General features: G+C 41.3%; 1 protein-coding gene across 6 annotated transcripts in view; it reads left to right on the top strand.

Moving 5' to 3' along the window:
- Positions 1–21583, top strand: part of macrod2 (mono-ADP ribosylhydrolase 2) — a 473980-nt gene that overhangs the window by 87699 nt on the left and 364698 nt on the right. The window lies entirely within an intron of this gene.

Genomic DNA, 21583 nt, shown 5'->3' with positions numbered 1-21583 from the left:
GGTTAGTGTGTGGTTGCATCTGCAAATATGTCCACACGGTGTGCATGTGTGTGCTTTGATACAGGATGAACATATGGGTCGCTCTGACATACCTGAACCATTCTGACTTTTCTTCTTCAGTCTTCGGTTTGGCCCTCTTTGGTTTCATGTTTATATAAAGTCAAACAGTGGCTTTGCTTCCTTCTAAGCCCAAAGCAGCAGTGAGTCACCCTGTTAGTCAAAGGGTTGTACAGCAGAGCTGACCCAGCCAACACGCTCCCCTGCCCTGCGTCATCTCCAGTGTCTCCCCCTTCGGCTACCTGACAAGCCAGACACCACAGCCTGGTGCATTGAGCTGCAATGGAGCGGCTCTGTTTCTCTTGTAGAATATCAACTCCCTGTTGATGCCAGTGGGTAAATGATCAGATCTGTGTCTAATGCCCTTTTTTTCCACCGCATGGTACGGCTCAACATGACTTGCACTTTTTTGGTTTTCCATTGAGAAAGGCTTTGGATAGTACTTTTTTAGAACCGCCTCAGCCGAGGTTCCTAGCAAGCTGAGTCAATAGTAGAAGGTGGAGTTGAAACACTGCAGACCACATAATTGGTCAGATCACAAGCGTGACACAAGACACCTTGCACAAACCTGTGATTTTTACAAATTTTTATAATTAATTTTTTTTTTACTCTACTCTGTTTTTTAAGAATGGCAGCCCACTAAACTATGCCAACGAGTGCAGACGTTCCTCTGTTTGGTTCCTGATTGAAGGATTCAGCCAGTGTCGCGTTGAAAATAATGGCATTTCACGTGGCTGCACTATGAAATCGGCTAAGATTCCCGCCTACACAAGTCGCGTCGAGCAGAGTCGTACCATACAGGGGAAAGGCAGCAAGAACTGTGGAGACTCTATTACATGATATTCAATAAAAACTACTTTTTGTTAATTATCTCAAACCTATTATACTATTTAGCTGAGTATGCATGAAGGGTCTACATTTATTTTCAGTAAACAAACAAGAAGTGTTATTCACTTAATCTGGGGACACTTAAATGTCCAGCTGACATGTATTATGCTTTGTTTGTCAAGAGACAGCAGCTGTCCTGTAATAATTGAGTTAGGCAAAGCCAAAGGACACATTTTTGTCAGTGAACTGACATTAGTGACCCAATAATATTTTTCTGACAAGACAATGGAAAAGCTAGACTTTTCAATATTCTGCAGATAACCCCAGCTCACACAAAGTAACAATTAAACATACTTAAAGAAAATGCTGTTCATGGATGTAGCATTCTGACATACAGACAACAGGACAACTTATTTAATGTCCCCATTTAGACTGTTTAAGTGCTTTAGGTTTTTAGTACTCTGTTCTTGCATTGTCGCTCACAAGCTGATGTGGAGCTCCACTTCTAGCAATTGTTATTGCCTCATTAGGACGGTGTGTACTACACACGAGTGTCTGACCACCGCTGACATCTTGTGCCCAGTTATTTGCCGGGACAGAGTGTGTTCCAACTCATTGGCACACGGTTAAACCATGATTGCCATCTTAACTAGAGTGCCTAATTGCACAGACACTTAAGCTTGGAGCATCTGCCAAAACTACTTAAACCTCCAGTGGAGTTTTTCCGATTTTGTTTGCTTTCCAGCTGGAGTGGCTCTCACTTTTGTTTAAAACACAATGGGATTTCTAGACAAATAAAAATTGTTGCAAGCCGTTCATTTGGAGGCAAATCTGTGTGGTATAAAATGTCTATTGTGTCGCAAATTTCTGCTGTGGCTTAATGTTTTGCTAGTTCATTAAGCTTAACAATTTGATCATGTTAGTCCAGGTGTTGTATGCCAAAGGCTGTGAGGTGGGAAAAGGTCAGTCTTGGACATCCTGACTTGATCCTGGTCTTCCCTCCAGGGAGACAGGGCAGAGAAACCAATGCCTGACCTCAACATGCCTTCCTCTCTTAAATCGACTGCAGACACATCTGTCAGCGGCTGCTGATTGACCCTCTCTCAGACGCACAAAAAGCCCCACTGGAGGACCAGGGTGTTGGGTTTCTGTTATCTCAAGACCAGGGGAAATCTGTTGCCCTGTTCGTCTTTTGTTTGAGGGGATGGATGCTCTTCTCTTCCTAAGGACACACTCTAGTCTGTCTGGCCAATTTCACTGTGTTTAGACAACAGACAGGTTGTTTCCTACTATGTTGTGTTTGTTTGCAAAGATAGCCAAATATATTATCCACTTGATTTTGCTAAGTGCTTGCTAAAGTGCTATTTGGCTCAGGTGGCAACAAAACAACTGTTGAGCGTGCACTTGGTCTTGTTCTGTATCAGACTGTCCTGATCCCGGTTTTGTCTCTCATGACAGACATTCGACCAGATAATTGATTAACTTTTTTTGCTCTTGCTGTGGTCAATAGAGTGGCCTGCAGTTGGCAGACTGTGGTGCCCTACTTTCTGGACTGTCTAACAAAAAACACAGAGCCATTCTGATTGTGGCTGTGTAAGCTAGGTGTTCTGGATATTATTTTATCTCCCTCGATTTTCCGTTTATCTGTCACTTAAGCTTAGATCGTAGTTCACTGGAAAGCTTGCGTGGAATACAATAGGCCCCAAAACTGCTCAGGGGGGAAATGGAGACTGGTTTCCCCTTATGTCTCCTTCTTTACTCTGACTGGAATTCATTATTGATAGACTTTCCCTGTTCTTAACCAATGCCAAATAAAGGTGGAACATGTAAAAGCCAGCTGCCAAAACCCCCGCTTTGTTTTTCACTTACCGTCTGCTTTATTTGCATATTCATCCTGCACAGGCAATCAGCAGAGATCTTTGCTGTGGGCCTTTCATCTCCGCTCTGCCATCCTGACAAGCAGCTTTTCAGTATCACAACAGTTTAACTAGGATTTGTGGATGAGAGGTTCCGTTAGTTATGCTAGAAAATTCACATTTTTGATTTGCAGAGGGTGTAATGTGTGTGACAGGGATAGAAAAGGGTTTATGAAAAAAATATATAAATCAGTGAATGAGTAAATATGTAGACTGATGTTGGATTTTATTAGTGTGGGTTTGTAGAGATGTAAATGTAACCATCATGACATTGCTTTGAAACCTTTAACTGATGGAGCTTGTTGGGTCTTTATGCATATGTAGCAAATGTCAGTTTTGTAAATCAGACAGACATGACTGCTTATGCCATGCAGTAATGCGCTGGTCTTTTCTGATGCAGATCCCAGATGTTGAGAGATAGGTTAACCCCCTTCATCTCTTGGGACTAGGATGCAACCCCAAAAAAGACAAGAGCCAACAACAACAACTGAGACTGTAGTGGCCGACATCCTGCTGCTTAGGCAAATCCAGGGGCCACGGCAGTCATTCGGGCCTTGTGTTTGTGGAAGAATGACAAGCCATGCAAATAGCCCCGTCGGCTGTTTTTCCCCTCATCTTTTGTTTTCTTTGGTTGTTTTTCTGTGGTTGCTGTTGTGTTGTCTGTAGACACGGAGGAACTGAGGGTTGAGCGAGTTCCATAAAAAAGGTTGAGGGGGGTAGGAGCTGACTTGTCTGCCTTAGAACGTCCCAAAGGTTAATGACCCCAAACACAATGCTCTGTGATCAGATTAGATAGAGCACCCCCTCCTCCCCACTGCACTATTTAGCACAATAAAGGAGATAAAAGATAGAATTACCATACAGTGTTTTCACAGTCCAGCATACATCTCTAATGTAGCTAATTGTAGCCTTTCTCCTTTGCTTTGTGACTTGACTATTCCTGCTCTAAATCTGTAATTAGCCAACTTAGCATCTTTTCTCCAGCCTTAGTTAAATGGTAGCATTTATCTTTACAATGGACTCTATGTGCTTGTGTAAGCGCCACAAAGCCTTAAAGACAAACATACAGCCTTCTGATTCCTAACCTCAGCAACACATTTCTTCCGTGTATCGGTGAATTTAGTGCTTTGGTCCTTTGAGATTAGGAGTTTGAGTGTCTTATGAAAGGGTCGCTCAGGGTTTAGAGCTGTAAGGAAAGGAAGTGAGGGCTAATGTTATCTAGTAAAACAAACCACGTTTTTGCTGCTCCAGATAAGATAGATTGTACAAGACCTCAAGGACTGTTATGGCCCTGTTGATTGGAACACATACAGGAAGTGTGTTTTGTCGGCAACAGCATTTTGTGGGAAGAAGGGGGGTTGTTAAAGAAGGCACGTCACACAGAGCTGCCATCATCATGATCAAAGTGTTCACTTATCTGTGCCAAACACTAACTCTGACTTACTTTTCTCTATGATCTAAAATTACTTTTTTTTTTTTTTTTTTTTTTACGATTTCTCGACTTTGTTCCCCCCTCCACTACTTTTGAACACAAGAAGTAACTGCTCAGGAAAAAACAAAAGCAATAGGAGGTTTTTTATATGTTTGTGTGCTTTAGAGCCAACTTGGTAACATCCGCGCTCTCAACTCTGAGCTGATGCATCAATCGCCTGCTCAAATTACATTCTCATTATCCAGCTCCACACTTGCATATGGTTGTCTAGAGTGATATAATTCAGTCGGCATCGTTATATTATCTGTTGAAGCCAGGGTGAGTTATGTTGACATTTTGTCATTGTGGTGGTGAGAAGCGTATTCGGGAACTGGAGCCACTTAATTGGCATTAAACTCCACCAGAAGGTGTTTTCAGGTAACACCTCCAGTCATCTCAACAACAAGGAGGTGTCTACGCCTCAGCGTCTGACACTAGTTTTTTGGCACTTATCCCAAGTGACTTGGATATCAGATGTCTTATACCTCTGCAGCCAGGAGCATTCAAAGGAAGCCCATAGAAAGTGATGATTGGGGCATAAAAGCACCGGTTGAGTTGAGGGAACGTTTATGACTTTACTGAAAGAAGCGTTCGCGCCCACCTATTAGCGCAGGAGTGTAAGGTGCTTGTGGTGGAGTGGTGAATCCCATGTTTTAGGTAAAACTGGGAGTAACTGGAGTGGACCCTCTTTATCCCACTCTGTTGTTGGGGTGTTTTCGGGGGTTAACCTCCTATAGGAAGAGATGTGTGTATGTGGTGGCTTGTATTACATTGGCAGTGATGGGGAGAAGGGGTGGGAGATATTAAGTGTTGTGGACCAGGTTGTGTTACGTTTATATTGGACATTGACATGCTCTTATCCACATATGCAGTCAAATCAGTTAAATTCAACCATACTTATTTTTGTCAATGTCACTAATTCAACTCAAGATCCTTGCAAGTTTTCTACCACTTACTGACATGCAAATTAGTTAATTCAAAGTAAAATGAATCTGCTGATTAAATTACTTAGTTTGCATAGATGAAACAGTTTGCATAAACACCCTAAAGGCTAATGTAACAAAAACACCTCAGCAGTCTGTTCTAAAACGGACATGCAAAGGTTCCCCAAAAGCCCTTTGACTGGGAACGGGGGAAACCTTGGGGAAGGTTCCCACAAGGGCTTCACCCCCCTTCAGGCCTGGTAGTTGCCTGTTGCACTGCATGACAATAATTAAACATGACAAACCGTGTGCCTACGCAGTGTTTCCTATACATTGATTTATTTGTGGAGGCCCGCCACAACATCAACATTGCCCGGTTAAAAAACATTGGCAGAGAGAAGGTGATCTGTGTGGTGATGCCAGGCTTCAGAGCAGCAGGCTCCAAAAATCTTTAAATCCTGCGCTCTTTGCCCGCTCCCCTCAAACTCTACACCATAACAGTCAACAGTGATCAATTAGCGATAATCACCATTAAAAAAAATTGTTTTGCTTCTGAGAACATGATCATGTTGAGACGTATTTGAAGTAGAAAGTAGGAAGCAGAAAAAATATTTTTGGTGTATTTGAATTTAAAGGCTCTTACAGATAGCCTTAAAATATACCTTTCCATTCTCCAATTTCACAAACGACCATTAAAGACAAAGCTGTGACATTTCACAGGCCAGTAAGAACTACTTTAAGTTGACCCATCAAAGACAACCAGTAAAAGGTAGAGGAAGTCAACCAGCAAATCGCTGATAGAGGAGATGGTCAGATGTGTTGGGTAAATAGAAGTAGTGCCATTATAACCAACATCAATCACACAGGCAATAACAGAGATGTGAATTTATAGGTGGGGAGAAACACTGGGGTCATGAGCTGCCAGACTTTGGCAGCTGCTGATGCTGTCTCAGTGTTGGAAAATGAGAATGAAAATGGCTGCGATTTGAAATGGTCCCTTTCTCTGGCGGGTTGTTATTGGTGAACAGTTCTACTGTTGCTTGAATCACATTTTCTGCATAACGTTGCAACAGGCTCTCAAAAAAAGCATTCTTCGCTTTGTAAAGGTCACTGTGGAAAATGCCAGCATTCTCCATTTGGAAACGGTCATCACTGACTGTATCATTTACAAAAGCCATTCTTTCTATACCCATTTAAGCAGTTTCCAATCCATCTTTTCACTTTTATATGATCACATGTACAGCTTATAATGCATTTTGGCATGGGCTAGGGTTCTGCACACAATCCATTATAATATTTCATATACTGTGACTAATAGGATGAGAAACTGCAAACAAGCTGCTTCTAACCTGCAACACAGATGCTGAATTTTATTTATCTGCTGCATTTCTCCAACTATGTTTTTTATTTACTTATGAATTGTTTTGCATTTAATTCTCTCTACTATAAACATCTCTCTCTATCGCTCTCTCTCTCTCTCTCTCTATATATAGATATATATATATAGATATATATATCTATATATATATATCTCTCTCTCTCTCTCTCTCTCTCTCTCTCTCTCTCTCTCTCTCTCTATATATATATATATATATAGATATATATAGATATAGATATAGATATATAGATATATATTTATATATAGATATATATATCTATATATATATATATATATAGATATATATCTCTGCTGCTCCAGTGACCCAAATTTCCCACTGTGATCATTAAAATGTCAATATCATTATCATCAGTAGCAGCCTTTTTCTTAATCATGCCTATCACCGGAGTATATCTGCCATGGGAAGTCTTGAATTTGAGCAGATACCTACCCCACATGGATTGTTTTAACACTGTCCCACTGCTGCATTACTCAGTTTTGAGTAGGAATTCCTTTGCATAGTTTGTAAAAGTTGAGCAAAAATTCTGCCAAATACATTAAAGTTCTGTGTGCGCTTCTGCAGCAACCGCCCCCAGCTCTCTCAGGATAGGGAAACCCCAGAGGAGGCTTCATTTAACCCCTAAGGATTAGTGCTCATGCCTACTTTAGCATTGGTAAAAGGGAAAACGTCTCAGTACATTGAGTCAATAGGGACTCAGGCCCACTCTACTGGCTTCCCACACAGAAACAGACTAAGAAAAAATAAAAGGGAAGCTTCTGCTCTGAATTGAATAGGGCTAGATGTATGCCCAACCTACTTTACCAATTGCCCTTATGCTGCCTTCACAGTACATTACCAGACCAAAAAATATGTAATTTCAACAATATATTCAAAGCGAGTACCTTGAGCTTTCCTTGAATATTTCGTCTGCATCACTTGTTCTTTTTAAAACCGAAGGAAAATTTCTTATTTGTGGTTTTTTTTCACAACAGAAGAATATGGGAATGGACATATTCTAACTGTACTTTAGGGGTGTGTTTGAACATTGTTTACCCCCAGCTATCTTTAATCTTGTATGCTAAGTTGACGCGCCACTGCTTGAAGAAAAAAAACAGCCTGGCGGTGTTTTCTTTACAAGCTTGTTTTTTTTCTCCCCTCTCCGTCTTCTCTCTCTCTCTCTCTCTCTCTCTCTCTCATTATTCACATCCTTCTCTCGTGTCTTTATACCGTACCAGCGAACATGGTTGCACCTGTGTTGAGTGTATTTCTGTCTTGGCCGTGGAGTCTGGTTGAGAGGAGCGGTGTGAAGAGATAGTCCAGTGCGGTGTCGGAGGGCGTACCTCTCTCACAGGGGTCCTTGGAAGAGTTGAGGCTCGGTCTGTTGACTTTAGGCCTTGGTTGACATTCCCTTGTGTTTGTCTAGGCTTACATCAGGGCTCCGTTCAAACAAGCAGCAGCAACTGATAAAACACATGCTCTCACAGTCAAACGCACATGCAAACGCACACGCATGGACAGACTTTAATTTGATAGCAACAGGTGATGCCCCAAAATGGAGTCGTAGCTATAGAAGCTGTAATGTGTATTTCCAGGACAGTTCTTGTAAAAATGACACTGGACTTTTTAGTGTAAGTGCATTAACAGCTGTATATAATGTGGTATGATATCTATCTTCAGCAGTGTCTCCTGATGCCAGAATACAGTGGCTCTATGCTTCTGCTTCTTGATTCAAGAGCGCACTGGAGTAAAATATCAAAGGACTAGTTACGCCTTTAATTCTCACGGAGAAAAAAACAACAACTGTGTTTTTACATATGGCCTCTTTACTCTGCCTTGTACATTTGTTTCTGTCTGAGCTGAAGAGTTGGAGCCAACCAACAGAAATCTATCTGCCAGTCAAGCAGGAAGAGTGTCTTCTCCTGTTGTGGATTGCCGTCTGTTCTCCTTTGTGTATGCTTTCCCAGCCCGCCAAATTTCACGCCTGCACTGGTGCCTCAGCGGGGCATTAGGAGGAGCAGAGGAACACAGGGTGTCTGGGGCCGGTATCAGTACGGGTGTGTGCTGAAAGTGACGTCACAGCCGCAGAAAGGGAGCATGTTATCATCCCCATGTGATTGCGACATGAAGAAGCGAGGCTTTCGAAAACCAGGTGCAACCCACACCTGCTTGTGTTCCCTCCACCTTGCTTAATTAGAGTTCAGTATCCTCCTAATGAACATCTTCGGTCTTGTCTCTTCTGTGTGTGTATGTGTGTCTGTCTGTGTGTGTGTGTGTGTGTGTGTGTGCGCGTGTGCGTGCGTGCGTTTGGGTGGGAGCCGATGGGCTCAATTGGGAATTATCTACCATTCCCTGGAGAAACCCTATTTCCTCCTCTCTGTTTATCCACAAGAGTATACTCACTACAGAGTTCACTGTACAGACTCAACAGCCCATTACTGATCTCCTGATCTATTGTCAAAAGGGATTCTCTGTGAATATGACTGCATGTTTCCTCTCTACTTTCTTGTTAAGACTATATTGAGTTAGTAATTAATGGCTAATTCATTTTAAAGTAAGTTACTGTTGCACAGTCAAAAGACTTTCACTGTTGTTGCTGTGCCAGCAGGAGATTCTTATTCCTGCCGAAGCGCAAGTGTCACCAGATCTGTCAGCGGGTTGGCGGGGATCAGTCACATCTTTTGTCAGATCTGAAGCTGAGTGTGTCAGAAGTAATAGAAAAGTATTAATTTTTCCCCTCACTGTAGTGTAACAGCGCTCTGTATGATGTGCAGTCATCTGCTGGGTTATAATTGGGGCTAAGGCTGCTGAACCCCTGCCTGGTTCTTATGAATGCAGTGACATGGAATCCTCCATGGAGTCTCAGTGTGTGACTTTTCACATAGACTGACAGGCATTTGAGGCTTCTCACATATCCAGCCGTTAGTTTACCTGAGCCAATCTTTCTGTCTGTTTTTGTTAGTGTGAGACTTGTGTTTGACAGTGGGGGATACAAGTGTCAAGCATCAGTTTACACCACATAAGGTCTGCTAGGTGTAGTGCTCATGATGTCGGTTAACTACAATAAAAGAAAAGTTTTCCTGCATTCAGTGGCAGCAACATAGGGTTATCAAGTCAAAGAAGTTCTTTGATTAGTTTCATGCAACCAGTCGGCCCCTCCACCCTCTACCTCTGCTCGCTGACACCACCACCCACATCACATAGCCTTGCCCGCTCTGTGTTAAATTCTCTGCCTTTGTTCATTCAGGTATGTTTCAGTCATGTTTCCATGGTGACCACGCTGATTCACCCCAAACAGAATGGACGTGCGGTCTAGCTTGCCGAGCACAAGGTCCATGGTTTTGCAATATCCCTGAGACATGATGTTAAGGTGCTGAAAATGAAAGCCATCAAAGCTGTGTAGGACAGTCTAACAGGACCAAGCGCTCTTTCAGATATCCTTGCGCTTTTGATTGCTGCCTGGAGACCAATACAATGGTCAGCTCTGTTGTGAGAGAAAGAATTGCAAAAGCCAGTTGTGTTTGTTTTACCCGGTGAGCAATTGCCAAGCCGTTTGTTCAGAAAGGTGGCTGCATTTTTTTCAGAGCCATGAATTCTTTGGTAATTTGAATGATACTGCATGAAATATGAAACTAATACATTTAGAGCCCCACTGGCTCATCTATTTATTTACCTATTGCCAGTGGGGTCTTTCAGTCATATTGAAACACACAGCAGTCTGTTTTTGTTTCCTGAGCTGGAGCTCCCACTGTCAAAACAGGAGTTAACTTTGATTTATACTTCTGTGTGAAATCTACGTCGTGGCTACGTACGCAGGTACGTGGAGACATGGACCTGTCAGCAGCGTGACTTGAATTAAATGCTGTCACATTACCGGAAAGTCTACAGCATAAGGGAGCTATTGAAAGGGCTAATTTTGCATAGTAAAAATTGGTTATCATTTGAAAATAAAATCAGTTTAATGAACCATGAAATACTGTACATGAGCCAAAATTATGTTGTGGAGGAGTTGTGTGTTTTGATGAAATGCTTTTCCTTTTGTTGTGTGGGGCAAAAGAGGGGAAAAAAAGTCAAATAAGTCCCTGTGCAATTACAACTTCTGTTCATTTGCCAGTTGCTTTTGGGACTTTGCATAAAGTATTTGAAAAATATTGAAAATCACCCAAATTTCATTACTAATGATGAAATTGATTAAAAATGTCATGTCAGAAGGGGCGAGCCTCGTGTCTTGCCGCGCTGACATTGATCAATGATCAATGAACGGCTCAACTGTAAAACAGGTTTTAAAATCTGTCATTGTTTGCAGAGAGAACTGAGGACACTCTTCTTCTTTGATATCATTCTTTTCCAAATGACTGCTGCTCTCCATCAGTGCTGTCGCTACTATGAGATCAGAAAAGGGCTTTCAAGCTCCCTCTCGTATGGTAGATGACAAGCAAAATGTGAGCACTGCAGCACTGTAACATTCAGCTATGTTGGAAAGGGCTACATGGGTTGAATTTACCCTACATCTGGATCCTTCTGTTTTCCCCTCTGTCAAACTAACTCACTAACTAATGTTGGGTTTCCTTAGCTAGATTGTCAACAGTCATCCTACACTGCTAAGGTTGAATCATAAATTAGTTAGTTACCATTGTCTTCCTTCTCAGCCAACAAAAGGCGATTCAAATTCTCAGTTAAAGGGTTTTTATGTACTTTAATATTAGTTAATAAAGTTATTCATAACTTTATTTTATGTTGAAGCAACATAAAACACTTTCTCTGTGGTAACAAAAATGATAACTTTTGCTACAAAAAAAGATTTGGCATGATGTATTCTGAAACGTAAAGCCTAACTATGCTGATAGACCATTTAGTGTTCAACAATTTTTCCAATTTTACACTTTTGATTGTGGTGGTTGTCCGCTTTAATTCCACAAGGTTTCACATTGAAATTGGAAAAGAGACAGTTTTCCTCATTAGCTTGTCGGCGTTTGTGCAGCACTAAACTAGCTGTTTGTTTGTGGTGCTTCTGCAGGTGTGTCTTTGGCTTTGTGGTGGCCGCTGTGAGATTGGCTGTGTGACTGTAATGACTAATTTAGCTAAAGTGCGGGGAAAACAAACAGAGCAGGAGAAGCTGGAATAATCAACGTTAGCTTTCTCCAGCTGCCTCCAGCTCTAATCTGCTCAGGAAATTCTCCTCAAAGCCATTGATTCCATGCACGCGATTGAGTTTCAATGCATCTCTGATGAGATTGGGCGGGGGGGGGGGCGGGCCCAACCTACCTGAGCACTATCATGGATTGGCAAGCAGATGCTCGGTCAAAGTGACAGGTGATCATTTTTTTTGGCGAGCTTTTAATGCAATCTTTATGCATTTCTTGCTGTATGTAGCCGTGCTGTCACTGCCCATCTTTCACATGGGCCCTCTCGTTTGCAGAGCCTCTTAGAGCATTTTCTCAGCCTCCGAGAACGCAGCCCTCACAGTCTGATAAAGCACCTCTGACCTTTCAAATGAAGTGTTCTGTTTATTTAAGTGACTACTTCACAAATGTCTACTTCACAAGGTGGTTTATGAAATAAACTACTCCACTACCTCTCGTGCTGCGGCAGTATTGACCTCTCTGGCCTCAGATGGTAATTTCTTGTTGAAATAGATATTAATTAATACTTTTCAGGCAAAGATAGTAATTCCAATCAGTCAAGCCTGGGGCATGCAGTCATCAGGTTAAATGGACAAGGTGAAGTCCAGTTGGATTATAAGTTTCCGTGTTGGTACCAAAGATGAATATAAAGGGAAATGTACTGTTGATACTATATATATATATATATATATATATGTGTGTGTGTGTATGTGTGTGTGTGTGTATATATATATATATATATATATTAGATTATTTTTGGGGCATTTTAGGCCTTTATTTGTATAGGACAGCTTAGGCTTGAAAGGGGAGAAAGAAGGAGAATGACATGCAGAAAAGGGCCACAGGTTGGATTCAAACCCGCGGTCACTGCGTCAAGGGTTAAACCTCTATTTATGGCCACCCGCTCTACCAAGGGAGCTTACCAGGCACCCCTGTTGATATTATTCAACTAATAACAGTTTCATGGGAATCCTATAGCAACCACTAAGCTTTATGCCCTCTCTATACACATTATTGCTCAGAAAGCAACAACCTTAATTTGTAGGTGCCCTGGCTTGTGTTTACTGTAAGGGCCAAATGCAGTCCTACATCATTGCAGTGGTACAGCTTTACTGCTTGTGCATACACCATACAGCATGTTTCACACAGCCTCAGGGATATGTGTAGAACAGGCTGCGTTTTGTTGTAACTGCTGCATCCTTTTTATTAGAATGCAGAGCACCTGCCAAACGTTACACCTCAAATGGAAAAAGGGTCAGTTAAGACAAAACTCACAAAAAAAAAAAAGGGCTAAAAACCTTAGTTTTTACAAAAGTCTTTAAATAACTGAGTTTCTCGCGGTGTGCATGTGCGCCCGTTCGTGCGTGTTCAATATGTCTTGTATATTTTACTCTGTATAACAAAGTATTATTTAATGTTGCTTTTGTACAAAGCACATTGTGTTACATTAACTTGAATGAAACAAGCTATAGAAATAAAGTTTGATTGTTTATTGGCACCCCAGCTTTAATCTTTGAAGTGTAATGTGCTGTATATGTACTCGAACAACCACTCGTCTAATAAACAATGTTCTCTCTGTCTTCTTTGACATTTCTTTTGTCTGTGCTTTACCCGGTTGTGGTAATTGTGAAATGTTTCAAATAACACCACTTTCAGGAGGCTCTTTTTGCAATACCTAATCACCTCTCATTGCATTTACCGTGGCATCAGCGGGCTATGCAACACATGCAGAGCAGCTTAAGATGCTTTGGCCCCTATTTAGCCTGTTGTGTATAGTAATGTGAAGCCTCCTTAATTGGAGTCCAGGGGAGGATCTCTGGGAGCACTCTCTAAGTACTGCTTCACAATTGTCTGCAGGTCAGAGGGCAGCTTGGAGATTTGCATGAGGTTCCATACCAGAGCCGAGCCAAGCATTTCATTTCAATCGGCAGCCGAGGCAGTTGGAATGTGGTGCAATATCTCTTCATTCCCCTTACGAAATGGCCTCAGCCACCTTCATTTATTTCCCTCCTCACTTCATCTTACTGTATGCATTTTTTCACCTGTGAGAATCAGGAGCAGTCTGCAATTTCAAGTGAAGACCCCCACACCAATCACATCATAACAAATCTCTGCTAAATGGACGACTCAAGGCACTGTGAAACTGATGGCATCAGTAAATTGCTGTCTTAAGTGCAATGGTAGTGCATTAGTAATGGGTTGTGATCAGAACTAGAGAGCTATGGATCAGAGTAGCTAAGTCTATTGTCTCTCAGGACAAAGCAGGGTTGAAGCAGGCATGGGTGACTATTCTAACTCCTTTCACCTCAGTCCACAAAGTTGAATTCCCTGAATCAAGGGTTTAATCCCCTTTTCCCAGTTTAGCTCTTGCTCAGTCAGCCATCAGGCCTTCACTTTCTTCCTGTGGACACTTGCGCTTGCATAGCATCATTAGCTGAGGCTCAGTTTTACCCCAATCTTTAGCCCCCTATGAAGTCCCTGTTGCTCTTTTTAGGGATGGCCACCATTTCCAATAGCATTAAGTCTTTGGCTGTTGGACTGTAAAACTCTTAATACCAGCATCTTAGGTAGTTTTTAATCCTCTTGAGCAAAGAACCATACAACATGGTGATGAGACAGCCCATGCATGTGTCCCACACAATTTCCTACATCTGTTACTGTAGCAGCACCCTTATTAAGATGGAATGAAACATGTTTTATTCAAGTCTTTAATGTGTGTAAAATAAGACTTCCATTGGACAAGCTGTTTCTTTTCCATGCAATACTGTTAAAAGGTCTTTTCAGAATAGGTGCACAAGGCAGGATACATTTGAGCACTATTGTTTTGTTTGTTTTCTTTGTTTTTTAAAGATTTTAGTTTGGGCTTTTATGGCCTTTGATTGATGGGATAGCTTGAAGAAAGGGAAGAGAGAGGGGGAATGATATGCTGCAACAGTAGCAGGTCGCTGGTCGAATTTGAACCCAGGCTGCTGCCAAGCACTCAGCCTACATGGGGTGCACACTCTGCTGGGTAAGCCAGAGGTCGCCCCAGTTGAATTGTTCTCTTAGTATATGTTTTTTTTATATGTTCTTTGCAGCATTAGAATTGAGCAAAGATCAAGTTATGATAACATGAATGCAAAAAGAGGGAGGGAGGGAAGTTAATTTCAATCTTGTAAGAGGAAATGCTATCAATTAAGTTTCTGTTTATGCAGGGTATTTCTTTTGAATTTTTTTTGGGGGGGAAATATACAATCACTTACTGTACATGTAAAATGCATCAGGTTGCATGGTAATAATGATTACCGTAACATTTAAACAGGGACAATCCAAATGTAAATGCAAACACTCTCACACTCCTTTTGGTCTGTTCTGGATGTTTTCTAGATAGATAGATAGATAGATAGATAGATAGATAGATAGATAGATAGATAGATAGATAGATAGATAGATAGATAGATAGATGTTTATTGATCCCAAGAAAAATGGGAAATTCCTGTGTTACAGCAGCAAAAGCAAAGCACAAAATATAAATGAAATACTAGGAAAAATATACATACATACAATATACATGAAATAATAATACGAATAAGTAAAAAGAACAAATATTTGAATATGTACAGGATGGGGGAACAAAAATGTGCAACTGCTTAAATAATAATAATATGTTAAAATGTGCTAAAATGTAAATAAACCAAATGTGCAGGTTGCATTAGTGCAGTAGTGTGGTGTCCAAAAGTCTCATCTAGCACACAGAGATGACGTGTTAAAAAGTGTTATTGCTTGTGGTATGAATGATTTCCTGTAGCGGTCCGTGCGGCATCGAAGCTTTCGGAGCCTCTTTGAGAAGCTGCTCCTCTGTAGGACCAGTGTGGGGTGGAGAGGGTTGTCAGGGTTATCCATGATAGATAAGTTTGTTCAGTGACCTCCTCTCCACAACAGCTTCAAAAGTTTCCTGTTTGCAGCCGATCACGGAGCCAGCCTTTCTGATCAGTTTGTTCAGTCTGTTTTTATCGCTGACTCCGATGCTGCTGCCCCAGCAGATGGCGGAGGAGAACAGATGTGGCTATAATGGTAGAATCAACAGCGTAACCCCTCAGACCCCTTTGCGTCTACACCGGACCCTATGGCGTAGCCTGACATGCATCTCTCAAAAATGTAACTACAAGTTGCTCGACCGTGGCATGGTAGCGTTGCATTTCCCTCGACTCATTTCAGGGTTCTCCTTCTCCATAAACAACATGAAATCAAGAAAAAGGTTAACTTTTCTTGCTACAGATTTCCCACCGTGGTCCGAAAACACAGGGAGACACATGGTTTCTCTCACTATGACTCTAGAGTCCGGGCACGCTCCAAAGCTAATCACCGTCACTCTCTCACTTCTCCCTTGCACTATCTCTGACACACACACACACACACACACACACACACACACACACACACACACACACACACACACACACACACACACACCAGCTCGACGCACACACCAGCGCTAGTATATACATCAGGCCACTTACGTAGGCTACGGCGAAAGCTCTGCGTGGAGGCTTCACCCAATCATAAAACGGCCTTAAGCCACCACCCAGAACCTCCACATTCAAGTTTGCTTCCTCCACCAGTGTTTTTGGATTAACTTTTCTTTCCTTTACTAAGGGGCTATCCAAATGAAAAGTGCAGTATAGAGCACACAATAGCTCATCAGTTCAGAGCTGCTGTTCTTGAATTCAGTTATAAAGTTTAGGCACATTGCAAAGTGATACCCTAAATAGTTATTATTTGTAATTTGCTAATGGTAACTATTATCTTGGATGTTCTGGGAGCTTTCTTCAGTAACACCTGTGTAGAGTTTAGTCTTATGCAGTACATTTACTGGTGCCGATAGTTTTTTGTCAGTATTGTGGTTAGGAGCACCAGTAGTTTTTATTTCACAATTTCACATCTATTAAGAACTAAACATACAATATGTAATTTTCTGCGCCTAGGGGTCTCTCAATCAAAACATATAGGATACAATCAGGGAAATTGTTGTCTTCATAGTTAAACAATCAATCTGATGTGACTCAGGCAGAAATGAGCATTAGCGAACCGTGTGGTCTGACACTGTCTTGCCCATTAAAATAGCTTCCACTTGGGCGGGGCGCTATGTATGGTAAACACTGGTTACTGTTAACCTGTGCCCTGATTGTTGTAAACTTGCTTAAATGCTGTAATGTAACAGATCTGACCTATGGTTCTCTGCTAAATGTGTTGGAGTCACATTGTAAACCTGTAAACGATGACAAATCTGGAATTAGCTATTCACAGTACATTTGTGATCATACCAACTCAACACAGTCCTTGTTTACATGTAAATAGTTATCCAATTATTATCCGTTAATGTGCACAATTTTACCATTCCAAGGAAATGTTTAGTAGAGAGTTAATGATCTGCTGATATTCAGGAGTCTTGTGTTTCTGCACACAGTTATAAACCTAGTGTTAGCTGCACCCATTCCTAAAAGCTAAAGCTATTTCCTTACTCAGAAATATGGCATGTAATACATTGCCCCCATGTCCAAAAGCTATGAGATGTTGAGTATTGAGTCTCCAGAGGTACACACTATTAAAATTGATGCTGCATATTTATACATTTTAATACATTTCAGGCGGTGCATGTTGGACGATTTGTACTGCATCAAAATATATTTTAAATGCTACGTTGGCGTTCATGTTGGCCGTGACTCAAGCTCAAACATGAAAGTTGCAGGTTTGTGTACGTAATAAACTTGATTACCAATACGTCTTCCCTAATCTGGGCTACATGAAAGCTGCTGAATATGCATGCTGACCAGCTGCTTTCTGCTATTATTTTTTGATGAGTCGGGGAATGTGTACAGCCCTGATAAATCAGCCATACATTTTGATAATCATCTTTGACCACTTGAAGCACAGACTGTGAAGAACATTTGCAGCTAAGTTTAGCATGTAGGTCTACAGTATATAGCAAATTTGAACTGCACAGGGGGGAAAAAAACAGACTTGGTAAATCATTTTGCATTCAAGGAACGGATAAAGAATAGATTTATTTTCCATTCAACTGAAATTGATCATCTTGGTCTCACACCTGTTCCCTCTACCCAAAGTGGAAACCATATAAAAACAGTTAAATGGAAAGAATGCAGCCCAAAACCCCATTTGCAAAAAGTACAACCAATCACATGGAAATGCTAACCAATTGCAGGCAGTGGTGCAGAGGGAAGAGAAGAATGACGATGCAAACATGTCAGTTGGTTCTTAGTGGATATTGTACCGATTTAAAGCCTATAGCAGGGCTTTTTTCCCTATTATTTTTTTCCCAAATCTGCCATCTTATCTATGAGAATACACTAGTTTGGGTTTTGATTTACAGTTGCTTTAAAGCGGGTTTGAATTGGCACAAGGAAAGTCACAAGTAGAGATAAGTAAGAATAAGTAATTTAGCTAATAAAAGAATAGATCCTAGGTGAGTCTAGTAAACGGGCAAAATATCACAATCAGAACTACCGCAATAATGATATTGCTGTAATTTGCTTTTTTGTTTGGATATAGAACACCTGGGGCCCTATTTTAACGTTCTATCCGCACGGCGTGAAGCGCAGGTGTGTTTATGGCGTGTCTAGATTCACTTTTGCTAGTTTAATGGTGGAAAAAACGGTCCGTGCGCCAGGCGCATGGTTCATAATGGTTGTATTTTGTGGCATAATTAATCAGAGGTGTGTGTGTGTGTGTGTGTGCGCCTAGGCTCGCGCTGTTCACGATTCTAACAATGAAATGCCGCGCTATTGACTTTAGACCAAGTTGTTTTTGGTCAATGGCACAATCACTTCCTGCTGCCTCAAGATAGCAATACGCCAAGATTTCACCTGAACACACCTCTCTGTAAGACCAGCACACACATGGGCGTAAAGATGGACGCAGGTTAATTTGCTATTTAAATGATGTGGGACACCGGTCTTTGTAGCAAAAGCCACTTGTGTCAGGCTTTGGGCCGAGTGCAAGATAGGAACTATTGGGTTTTCAGTTGTGTTGAGATTGTGTGTGTTGGGACTCGCAGCACCACACTCCATCAAAGAGTAGTTGGAAGGGTTTATGGGAAGGAGTTTTTGGGAGGCAAATGGGGAATTGTGAGTGTCTTGAAAATCAATTTGTAGGCAATGTTGGTGCCAAAACAGTAAGGACTGGAAAGTGAGTTTTAAAAAGCCAATCATCTCTGCAGCTGGCAAAGCAATTATTTGTCATTGGTATTGATCGGCAACCCCATCAAACCCCTCAATATGTTGCTGGATATAAAGTGCATGAGAAAAACATTTGTATTGCTCATATGAATAGAAGTCCTACATGAAGTCAGTATTGTAATATGTTTAAATCCGGAAAAAAATATTCTACACACTGAGCCAACATTGCTGGAAAACTTGATTAGAAAATGACCTCATTGAGACATGACATAATCAGTGTTTACAGCTCATTTTGACAGGAGTGATGAACATGCATGGGCATACTTCCGTTGCAAGCCACTGAACTATGGAATTATCTGATCAGATTTGCTGAAGTGAACATCCTTCCGCTGTCTTCCTAAACAAATAACTGTCATTTCATTTTTTACTGGACCTCCTGTTCTCTCACTTGGCAGCCCATTTCCTGGCTGCATGCACTGCTGTTTCCTGTTCCTTGAATCAGAACAAACGGTGGAGTGTTTCTGTTGGACCGACAGTAGAGAGATCTGAAGGAAGCTACAGGATACTGGTTAAGTTAAACAAGTAATATCAACTCAACTGAGTTCATTTTAAAAGCTTTGGGAATCACACACACACACACACACACACACACACACACACACACACACACACACACACACACACTCATACACACAATTAACTTTCTGTTTAGTCATTCCTGCACAAAGTGTCTACCCCATGTATTATTTACATACATTAATCAATTCATTATATACATCACACCATGTTAATACCAACCAAAGCTCTCAAAAATACTGTAATCACCAAATTCAATCTGCCATCACAGTGATTTGGACAAAGTTTATTATTTCTGCTGAATAACTGTACTTTAATTTAATGTTTTGAGAACAGATATTGATTTTTGCTGAGCCTTTTGCACCTACTGCGTTTGAGTTAAGCTTTTCCAATTGCAGTTTGATACTTAGGATGTCACATACATACTGTATCAATAAGGAGCTTTTAACGTGGAAATCAATCAAATACAACCTAATAGTCTCCTTGACCTCAAACTAAATAAAACAAACATCTTAAGGTCTAAAGGTGTCTACTGACATGAACAAAACAATCCGAGTATCAGTCGGTTGTGTAAGTCGAGGACAGTGTTGCTACAAGGCTCCAGATGGGCAGGGTTGTATCTGCTGTTAGCAGGCTCAGAGGCATGAGGCCTTGCGTGGAGCCTAAACAGATGCTGCTCTTTAAATGAGACTTGTGACATTAACAGCGGTTAGCACACTCCTGTGAGGCCTCCCTTTACAGCTGTTCTAAGGCTATTTCGTCTTTTAATTGGGATGGTAGAGATCATAGATTACATTAGTCGAGCAGGAGACACTGCGGGCCAGTGGGCTTCCACAATGGGACCCCTCCCTTTTTTTTCTTGTCCTCTGGGCTGCTAGCTTGAACATAGCCCCTGCTTAATAAGCTTCCCATACGGTGCATTGGCCCTCAAAGACCCGCCTCTTAGTGTGCAAAAGACAACTGTATAAGAAGGTTTTGCAGGAAGAACATGTCTGTTCGCTCCGTATGTGTGTGTATCCGTATGTGTGTGTATCCGTATGTGTGTGTGTGTGTGTGTGTGTGTGTGTGTGTGTGTGTGGGCAAGAGGAGAATACATGTTTTTTAAAGACGTATTGCAATCAATTCTTTATTTCCTCCATATTTCTATTTTCAAAATGTCAAAGAGAAAATATATAAATACGTAAAATTCTTCTTAAAGCTAGTGTGCTGCCTGTCTAGACTATGGGGCTGTAACTAATACCTGCTGTCTGGCTAGCAGTGACACATTATATATTTGCAGGAGACAATCCCTGTACTTATGTATGAGTTAAATATGCCCAGGAGACACCACTGGAGATTACATATCTGTAACCGGAGTTCTAGAAAAGATTGACATACAGCTGTTCACTCGATTCAAACTTGATAAGGCCAAATTGAAGAATGAATGCTCCCTCTCTTTGAGGGAGGAGAGGGAGGAAAGGCAAAGAGAAGTATTGACAGGGTATCTGTGCTCCCTGAGCAGGCCACAGAGCTACAAGAGTTTGTTTTTATACCTCAAAGGCTTCAGGGAAGGGCGTCTTTGTAACTCAAAACATACAATATATCCACTGAGGTTATAGAGCTACTCTCTGTTGGATAAAAAAAGAAGAAAAAAACTCTCAATCAAGAGTGTGTCTTTCCCAGTCCTCTTTCACATGGCTCCAGTCCATACACACATGCTGGCCCCTCCTAACACTGTAGGGATCACTGACCAGAGGGCAGAGAAATTGGGCCGATCCATTTGATCTGGTTCTCAAGTTAATGCTAATTCTCGCTCGCTCTCGCTCTCGCTCTCGCTCTTGCTCTCTCTCTCTCTCTCTCTCTCTCTCTCTCTCTCTCTCTCTCTCTCTCTCTCTCTCTCTCTCTCTCTCTCTCTCTCTCTCTCTCTCTCTCTCAATTTCAGTTTGGTTCATTGGCATGGCAAAAATACAACTGTGTTGCTAAAGCATAACAACAAACATACAAATAAACAGCAACAAGGAGTAAATACATCAGATATAATAATACAAGTGAACAGGATCATTATGATATAATTGCAGATAAACAAATTTGGTGCATGTTCCTCAAAGGGTACGTAAGAATAGAATAATAACTTATAATATGTACAATTCTCTACTTAT

The sequence above is a fragment of the Etheostoma spectabile genome, chromosome 17, assembly GCF_008692095.1.
Source record: "Etheostoma spectabile isolate EspeVRDwgs_2016 chromosome 17, UIUC_Espe_1.0, whole genome shotgun sequence".
Taxonomy (NCBI): domain Eukaryota; kingdom Metazoa; phylum Chordata; class Actinopteri; order Perciformes; family Percidae; genus Etheostoma; species Etheostoma spectabile.
Note: the sequence above shows the minus strand (reverse complement) of the source record. Positions and strands in the feature narration are given on the sequence as shown.